At 40.0% G+C, this 9,498-nt stretch overlaps 1 long non-coding RNA gene across 1 annotated transcript in view; it reads left to right on the forward strand.

Moving 5' to 3' along the window:
- The window catches only part of LOC144268124 (uncharacterized), an 87,609-nt gene extending 78,674 nt beyond the window's left edge, over nucleotides 1–8,935 (forward strand). The window contains exon 4 of the long non-coding RNA XR_013346709.1: nucleotides 7,984–8,935. This is a non-coding gene — a long non-coding RNA (uncharacterized LOC144268124). The remainder of the gene's footprint in view (nucleotides 1–7,983) is intronic.
- The last annotated feature ends 563 nt before the right edge of the window (nucleotides 8,936–9,498 follow it).

Below are 9,498 nucleotides of genomic sequence, written 5' to 3' on the forward strand. Positions count from 1 at the left end.
AATAGTTGCACTTAGTGAATATTATTAACTTAACTCATCAGGAGTAGGACAAAGCAAACTACAACAAATTTCTAATTTCTGAAAGCATATTAATATTTGAAAAAGCAATGTAATTTTCAGTACCTGTGTAGAGATTTTCTTCACCAAATAGGTGATTTTCCATGAAATATAATCACTTTCCCTTTTTTGCATTTATATTTACACATTTAAAAGAGATGTTATACAACAGCACTGCATATGTAAGTGAAATACTTAAACTGGAAGACACCGCAGACATCAGAAAGATGGGGGGAGGGCAAATCAATGAAACTAACATGTATGATCAAATATATAAGACTATTTTTCTGCCTCTCTCTCTCTCTGGCACAAAACACCCAAGTGCATGACCAGAAGGCTAGTGGTGAACACTACATGAGAAATGAAGCTGTGAATCTGATGGTTATAAACCCTGCAGGGCCACAACACACTCACTCTTATGCACACGTTAATTTTTATCAAGTCGGTTTTGGTATTTTTACTAGTGTCTTTGTAGTTTATAGCAGGCATGTGATGCAGCATCTGCCCCACACTGGCCCATAAGGGTAACATAGCCCTGGGGAGGCTTCTCAGGAGGCAGCCAATTAGAGAGAACCCTAGGGAGACTGGGCAGGAGGCAGCCAATTAGAGAGGGGCTGTGAGGAGCAGCCAATCAGGGCCGGACTGGCCCATATAAGGAGGGCTGCAGGGCAGAGCAGCTTCAGTTGCTCCCTGGAGCTCAAGGAGGGAAGACTGGCTGCCTTACAGGTGGAAGAAAGCAAGCACCGTGGACACAGCAGTGCTGCTAGCGGGGAGCTGGGGAAGAGCTGGTGGCTTGGAGTTGTGGGGTAAGGCCCTAAGGCAAGGGCAAAGAAGGTACTGGGGCTACAGGGAAGTGGCCTAGACAAATGGACTGAGAGGTTAGAGGGGATACAGCACATGGCTGCCATCTACAGAGGGGCTGGTCTGGGACCTGGAGTAATGGGTGCCCCCCACCTTGCCACTGAGGAAGTGGCCAGACAATTGGCTGCAGTTGCCACTGAGGGAAGTCCCCCTGGAATGGGGGAGAACAGAGCGTGACACAGCCGGAGGAATGTGTCATGAAGAGGACACCATGGTCCTGGGAGTGATGTGGGTCCTGGAGCAGAAGTGACAGTGGTGAGACACAACCAGAAGAGGGTGCACTGGCTAGCAAAGGTAATCCCCGGGACAGCCAGCAGAAGGCACTGTGATGGTGAGTGAATCCCATCACAAGGCATTATACTGCACCCATCACTGGTAGACTGGTTTCACAATAAAATAATGATGTGCCAGAGCAGGAACTAAAAGGCATCACTGAAATCCTTTCATATCTGGCAAACACTCACCTTGTTAATAAAATAAACCTAACTTTTAAATATCATTTTTCATCCATAGGTCCCGAAGAAATTTACAAAGGAGGTCAGTATTATTATCCCCATTTTACAGGTGCAGAAGCTGAGGGACAGGCAAGGAAGTCACTTGCTCATGCTCACCCAGGAAAGCAATGACAGAGCCAGAAATTGAACCCAGGTGTGAGCTGGTGCACTAATTTCGCAGACCAAAAATAAAACAAACAGCTGTCAGTCAGTGAGGGTCCCTTTTCTTCAGGTACCCCTTTATGGGAACATTTATAAAGAGCCCAGACAGAACAAAAACAGCAAAAGCAAACAAAAGCAGCAACTGTAATCTGCAGCCCCTATTAACTATTATGAGGGCCCTACCAAATTCATGGTCCATTTTGGTAAATTTCACAGTCATAGCATTTTTAAAAATCTTGAATGTCATAGTTTCAGATATTTAAACCTTAAATTTCACGGTGTTGTAATTGTGGGGGTCCTGACACCAAAGAGTGTCATAGGGGGCCGGGGGGGGAGGCTATTGTAGGAAGGTCAAGGTATTGCCACCCTGACTTCAGCACAGCCTTCAGAGATGAGTGGCCTGAGAGTGATGGCTGCTGGCCAAGAGCCCAGCTCTGAAGGCAGTGTTAATGCCAGCAGCAGTGGAGAAGTAAGGCTGGCAATATCATACCCTGCCACCCTTACTTTGGCGCTGCTGGTGGCGGCGGTGCCTTCTGGGCTAGGTGCCTGACCAGCAGCCACCACGCTCTGGCCGCTCAGCTCTACAGGCAGCCTAGAAGTAAGGATGGCAACACTGTGACCCTCCTACAGTAGCCGGATTTCATGGGGGAGACCAGATTTCACGGTCCATGATGCGTTTTTCACAGCTGTGAATTTGATAGGGCCCTAACTATTATTATTTTTTGCCTCAATGCCTCAAACAAGGTTAGGGCCTGTTGTGTTTGGTGCTGTAAATAGAGATAGTGAAAGCAGTCCCTGCCCTGAAGCACTTATAGTCTAAACTGATGAGGGAGCCAAAGGGTGGGGGGAAACATAGGCACAGAGAGGTAAAGTGATTCAACCAAGGTCATACAGGCAGTCAGTAGCAGAGCCCCAAATTGAATACAGTCAAGAGACTCCCAGTCAAGTGCCCCCTCCTCTAGACCATAGTGCCATAGGATATTACAGGAACAAAGCCAATTTTAGAAGAACATGTCAATGTGCTGGTCACAGCTCACTGATTCTCGGTCACTGGCCAGAAGAGACACTTAAATTGGCAATGCCAGGTGTCTCTGGATCCTTACATTAGTAGACGACTGGGTGTGGAGGAGCTTCCTGTCCGTCCCCTGTCTTGTCACATCCCCTTTGCCTCTTCTTTTCATCCCCAGTATTCTATCCCTCACCGCTGGCATATGAGGTGTCAGAGATGCCTCTACAAGCTTTATACCATTAGAGATTCCTCCATAAACAGGGGGAGTTTGCTAGTACAAATCTCTGGCTGCTTTAAGTTCATTTTACATTGTCTAAAGTGGCACAAAGGAAACTTGGAGGATTGAGGAATCTGGTCCCTAAAAATTTAAAAATTAAAATATTTAACTTAATTTGAGGGTTTTATTGGAGTTTTGCAAAAAGACAACTCATTTAAAGAAAGAAAATGTAGCAAACAATTTCTTATTGATATAAACTGAAAATCAGCAGAGAAACGCATGTCCTCTGTCTTAGATGCAGACTACTGCTGAGATCAGTTAGTCTCCCTTTCATGCAGGAGGAGATGGATGTCTTCAAGAAAAGCCAGCTTTTAGGGTGGTAAGGAGAAAGCTCTGAGAGAAGACCTTTTCAATATTGCAGCTTGAATTTGGGGGAAATAAAATGCGAGTGCAGGGTGCTCCTGGGCTGTTGCTTTGTAACAAGATGGCAAATTCAGTTTGCTTTCTACAGAAAGTTCTGTCACTGAATCATTAAATTGTGAATACCTTTCATTTGGGCCAGGGTGCATGAGTTCTAAGTTACTACCATGGAGTGTTCTTCCCCTGCTAGCATATTTCTAGTTGTGTGCATTATTTCCTATGTGTTAGTGCTGTTTGTGTAATCATCTCTCCCAACATGCCAAGGCCAAAACATGGAATGCAATATGTGCCAACATCCTAGAATGAGGGACACACAATATTATTCACACAGGGAAACTTAAATGACTTTGGGATTCACCCCTGAAATAACTTTCTATAGTCTCAATTGCATGTGGTATGTTTTTTTATTCCGATTAAAATAATTGTCAACAATAAAAGTGAGGGAACATCAAATTTATGTGGAATGCAGATAGCTTTGGGAATAAAATAAATGATGGTCCTTGAAATGAGACTATTGTATCATAAGAGACCATCCCAATCTTTTCATCTTTATATTTAATCATTCTCCTTCTCTGGCTTTGTCTCCTTTTGTACCACTATTGCATCATATTAATAGTGCTGAACTGTATCTCAAACCCTCTTTCTTTTTTTAAACTAATGACTGATTCTCTCCTCAGGGGCAATGGTGTAACCAGTTTACTGTTATAGAGGAAGGTAATCTTTTTCCATTGCTTAGCACTCTCTCTCTAGTCCCACTGGCAAATTGTCACTTTGTTCAGGGATTCTGGAGGAAAATATTTCAGTGTACTAAGACATTTTAAAAATTAAATTAGTGTTGGCTATGTCTCCAGCTTTTTAAATGGAAAATATTTAACATGCATATTTAACATTTTTCTCATTACTTATCTTTCCAGTAAGACAGCTGCAGCAAAATACCCGTTTGTAGAGACTGGTAATGTTCCTCCCCGATGTGTTCTTCAACCTCTGAACTAGCTCAAGTTCTTTCTGGGAAAGGGTGCATATAAAAACCTGATACCCCTGTATCTTTTTCTCTTTGTTTCTTCCAATGACCTGCTCCAACACAGCTTTGCAACATCAGAATGTGACGATTTTTTGAAGGCACTGTATAGTAGGAAGAAATCCTTTGTCTCTTGAAACATTACATCTGTTGGATTGCTTCTGAATTTTCTAATACTGATGATTTTCCATCAAAGTTTTTATTCAATAATTTGAACGCTGGCTATTGTTGCTTTTTTTTTGTATTGTAGAAAGGAGTTACTGATATTTTTATTCACTACTTTAATCTTAAATTAGTGATGTTGATGTTCTTCTGTTGTGCCATTTCTTGATGACTGTAGCCTCAATGAATGCTGATTACTGTTTGTATAAAGTAGTGCCTAAAACCTGACAGGGTACATCTTCCATGCTGTACATTGCCATTTATCATTGTACTTTATTTTGTATTTTTTTCCAGTTTTCAGTGTACATGACAGTGTTCCTATCCAAGCCAATTTGAATGGTTATCAATCAAGGTTTAGTGAGACGCAGTATAAATAACTTATTTTGATTTTACTAAAGTATTTCTTCATCTTCTTGTGCTCATTCTGTAATGCTATCATGTTTGTCTGAAAAGATTTAGTCTTTAAAACCTATCAGTAGACTCAATGAGCAGCATATCTTTAAATGTTTATGAATTTGTTCCTCCTAATAACCTTTCCATTAGGGGCATTTCCTGTTCAAATAAACATTTCCATGTGTTGCCCAAAAGGTTATTTTAACATCAGTGGTTCTTTATTTATTATTTAAAACACTGACCTCTTTTAAATGACAATTGCAAAAGAAAGTTAGAGAGAGAAAATGCAGGCTCATTAGAGGAAATTTTGGGTTCCATTACAAACTCAGCCTGTTTGGAGATGTGGAGAGAGGTTCGTATGTTAGCGCCTTCCCCACACAGCTACCAGATTAGTAGTGGATGTCAATAAGTAAGCTCTGATACTTTTGATTTAGAAGGTAAGGGATCCTCATGGAATGCTGATCAACAAACAACTACTCCTTTAGATACAAATCTTGATACAAGAAATGTTGTTGCACCTTTTCCTTGTCCTTTATGATGTATCAAGATGGCCTCAACATTTGCTGGAGATATATTTTTTAAATTTGGGTTTACTTTAGCAATATCAGGAATATCTGTTCTTGCCTTTCCTGAATTTTAATGGAGCCTTAATGGAGAACTGGATTAGATACTCTGAGTGCACATACCCCACTGAAGTCAATGGAATTTTTGTCATAGAATTTGATCCTACGCCCATTGAATTCAAAGTGCTTTGTTAACTCAGGGCCAGTGTATGCATCACCTTCATGAATCAGGACCAAAGAAAACCCTTCTCCGACGTAGGCGTTTGAGTTGAACAGGTATTAACAAACAAGTACAATGTAGTTTAAAGAGTTGGATTAAACATCTTCTTCCTCCTTAATTATTCAGGGTTCAGTCTCCAGTGATGTCACAATCCTCATTAGTTTTCTGGCTCTCTAGACTAGAGGATCTCTAGGGATTGATAAATCTAATATATTTTCTGCTGTACTGACAAGAGATCAGACTAGTTTGAGCTGTAAAACAAAGATTTTCAAACATGCTGTTAAATTTATTACTTTGAGAACTATGGGGTTAATAGAAAGCTGAAAGGAAGGCCCCACTGGAGAAATGAATTGACAGCTGTGAGAATGTCATGGGAACTAAAGTTATTTGGTAACTCATTGTATATCCTTCCTATGGATGCTATAAATTGAAAGGCTCTGACTTCAGTGGATATGACAGTTTTCTCAATGGACCTTAGTTGTGTCCTTTTCCTTTGGGAATAAGGTTAACTAGGTTTATGGCAGTGGCTTGAGAGAAAAAAGGCCTATCGTATGTCAATCATTTGCTGATTTAATTAGAGTTACACAGGCTTGAATACTGATTTCATTGACAAATGGGTATAAGGATTAGGGATATTGCATCCTCATTCCCTGTCACTATTTTTTTTTTTTATTGCAGTTGTATTGTGTTGTCAGGGCACTGGGAGCCAGGTTGTCTTTTAGTGCTTGTTAAAGCATAAGAATTCAAGAACATAAGAATGACCATACTGGGTCAGACCAAAGGTCCATCTAGCCCAGTGTCCTGTCTTCCATCAATGGCCAGTGTCAGATGATTTTAGAAGGAGTGAAGAGAACAAGGTGATTTCATCAAATGATCCCTGTCATCCAGTCCCAGCTTCAAGCATTCAGAGGTTTAGGGATACCCAGAGCATGGGGTTGCCTCTCTGACTATCTTGGCTAATAACTACTGATGGAGCTATCCTCCATGAACTTATCTAATTCTTTTTTGAACCCAGTTATACTTTTGGCTTTCACAATGTCCCATGGCAACAAGACTATGCATTCTGTGAAGAAGTACTTCCTTGTGTTAGTTTTAAACCTGCCATCTATTAATTTTATTACATAAGAACGACCATACTGGGTCAGACCAAAGGTCCATCTCACTCAGTATTCTGTCTTCCAACAGTGACCAATGAGGGAATGAACAGAACAGGTAATCATCAAGTGATCCATCCCATCACCCATTCCCAGCTTCTGGCAGAGGGTAGGGACACCATCCCTGCCCATCCTGGCTAATAGCCATTGATGAACCTATCCTTCATGAATTTATCTAGTTCTTCTTTGAATCCTGTTAGTCTTGCCCTTCACAACATCCTCTGGCAAAGAGTTCCACAGGTTGACTGTGTGCGTGAAGAAATACATCCTTTTGTTTGTTTTAAACCTGCTGTCTATTAATTTCATTTGGTGACTCCTAGTTCTTGTGTTATGAGAAGGAGTAAATAACCCTTCCTTATTTACTTTCTCCACACCATTCATGATTTTATAGACTTCTAGTATGGCCTTCCTTCCTTGTGTCTTTTCCAAGCTGAACAGTCCCAGTCTTTTAAATCTCTCCTCATATGGAAGCTGTTTCATACCCATAATCATCTTTGTTGCCCTTCTCTGTAGCTTTTTCCAATTTTAATATATCTTTTTTTGAGATGGGTTGACCAGAACTGCATGAAGTATTTAAGGTGTGGGAATACCATGAATTGACATACTGCCATTATGATATCTTCTCTTATTATCTATCCCTTTTCTAATGGTTCCCAACATTCTGTTAGCTTTTTTGATTGCCACTATATATTGAGCAGATGTTTTCAGAGAACTATCCATGATGACTCCAAGATCTTTCTTGAGTAGTAACAGCTAATTTAGACCCCATCATTTTGTATGTATAGTTGAGATAATGTTTTCCAAGGGGCATTACTTTGCTTTGAATGACAAAGAATTTTATCTGCTTTTTTGTTGCACAGTCATCCTTTATAATTCTTTGCAGTCTGCTTTGGACTTAACTATTTTGGGTAATTTTGTATCCTCTGCAAACTTTGCCACCTCACTGTTTACCCCCTTTTTCCAGATCATTTATGAAGATGTTGAACAGCCCTAGTCCCAGTATAGATCCTTGGGTGATGCTACTGTTTACCACTCTCCACTGTGAATAAATCCAAATAAATACATCATCAAACAGAACTTCTGTTGAAAAAGTAACTGCTCTTATTTAGAGACACCGGCACCATTTAAAGTTATATTAAAGGGGAGAAAAGAATTTCTAAACTCTTTCAAATCTCTTTATTTATAATGTTCGTACTAAGTAAATATTTATTTGCATATCAAAGTATCACTAATTTCAGCTACTTTCCTTTCAGATCCTGCCTTCAAACAACAAAGACCCACAGGCTTCTGAGTGGAATTTTCTAGCACCCGTGTTCACACAAGCCCTCAGCTCTGACACTTTTACAGAGCAATCTTTACCTCACTAAATGTGGCATTTACTACACATCTTAAAAAGGCTGATATGCTTGTTGTGGCAATACTTCCCAAAGAGGCTATCACTTGGAATGTAAACATCCTGCTTAATTTCCAATGCACATGAAACTCTCACTCATTCAAGAGCTAAAGTGGCTTTACTTTTAGCACTAACTCTTTCATCCAGATGTTCAGATTCTCATATATGCACTTTGGCTGATTTGTACCTCCCAAAGGCTTTCATAGGGAAAGATAAAAAACTAAAAACCAGTTGAGCTAAACATCTTATTTGACAAGGATGACCTAGATTTATGTCTTGCTCTATAGTTAGACTTGGATCTGGGTAAGATAGCTCCCTGAAATTGAATGTTACATGCTGGTTTATCATTATCACTCCTTCCTACTCACCCACCCACACACTCTTATTGGTCAGGTCATAGCATTGTGGTGGCAGGCATGTCTAAATATCCGTGTGTTTAAAACTTTATTGGTAAGTGTAGATGTCAACAGCTAATGAATGAGATGCCCGGGAGCATTTTAATTTTTTTTTTCCCCCAGTACAGCCATCACTTCAGCCCAAAGGCACAGATAGAGTAGTTCTTTTTGAGTCCCACATTTCACTTATGAACAGAAATTTTCTTTGGAGCTGCATACTCAGGTCTCAGTAAACACTGTACTTATTTTCAGCCACTGGAAGAAAGAAAAATGAAACTATTTTTGTGAGAAAATTTGAAGTTGTGTTTGAAATTTTTCAATCCATCCATTGCTCTGAAATAAAAAAATCAAAAACGTTATTGGAAATGTTACTTAAATCATTAATAAAATTTTTGATTTAGCAAATTAAAAATTTCTGTAGCCATTTCTATGTAATTGATAATTTTTAAAAAAACAAACCATTTTTGTGGAAAATAATAATAAAAAATTAATAGTCAACAACTTGTCCTGAATTTTTTTAAAGACCATTGTTTTGGACCCACTTTTTGTTCAAAATATGTCAACCTGTTGTAAATAAAACTTCTCTTAACTTGTTATGGAGCATCTGAACAATTGCTCCACTCCCCCAGATACAGCCCACACGAGCTGTAACAGAAGCTAGAGCCTCTCTGTGTAGCTACACTTGTGGACTGACATAATGGTGGAACCACTGGTCACTTCTCTGCCCCAACATAAACCACTCACTCCTCCAAACCCACTTTCTGTTTTAACATCTAGACAGGCGTGTTGTTGCACAGCTTCTCCATGGCCTGTCTCACTGTACAATAGAACCATTAAGCGTCTTCTGCTCCTCAGGTTTTCCATGTCCTGTGGAGTGGCTGCAACACTGTGATCCTGTTTGTGTGGTGAACATTGGCTATAATTACTACTGCAGACGTGCATATGCTATAAGATAAGCAGATGCCTTCATAATATGAACA

This window comes from Eretmochelys imbricata, chromosome 7 (genome assembly GCF_965152235.1).
Source record: "Eretmochelys imbricata isolate rEreImb1 chromosome 7, rEreImb1.hap1, whole genome shotgun sequence".
Lineage (NCBI taxonomy): Eukaryota > Metazoa > Chordata > Testudines > Cheloniidae > Eretmochelys > Eretmochelys imbricata.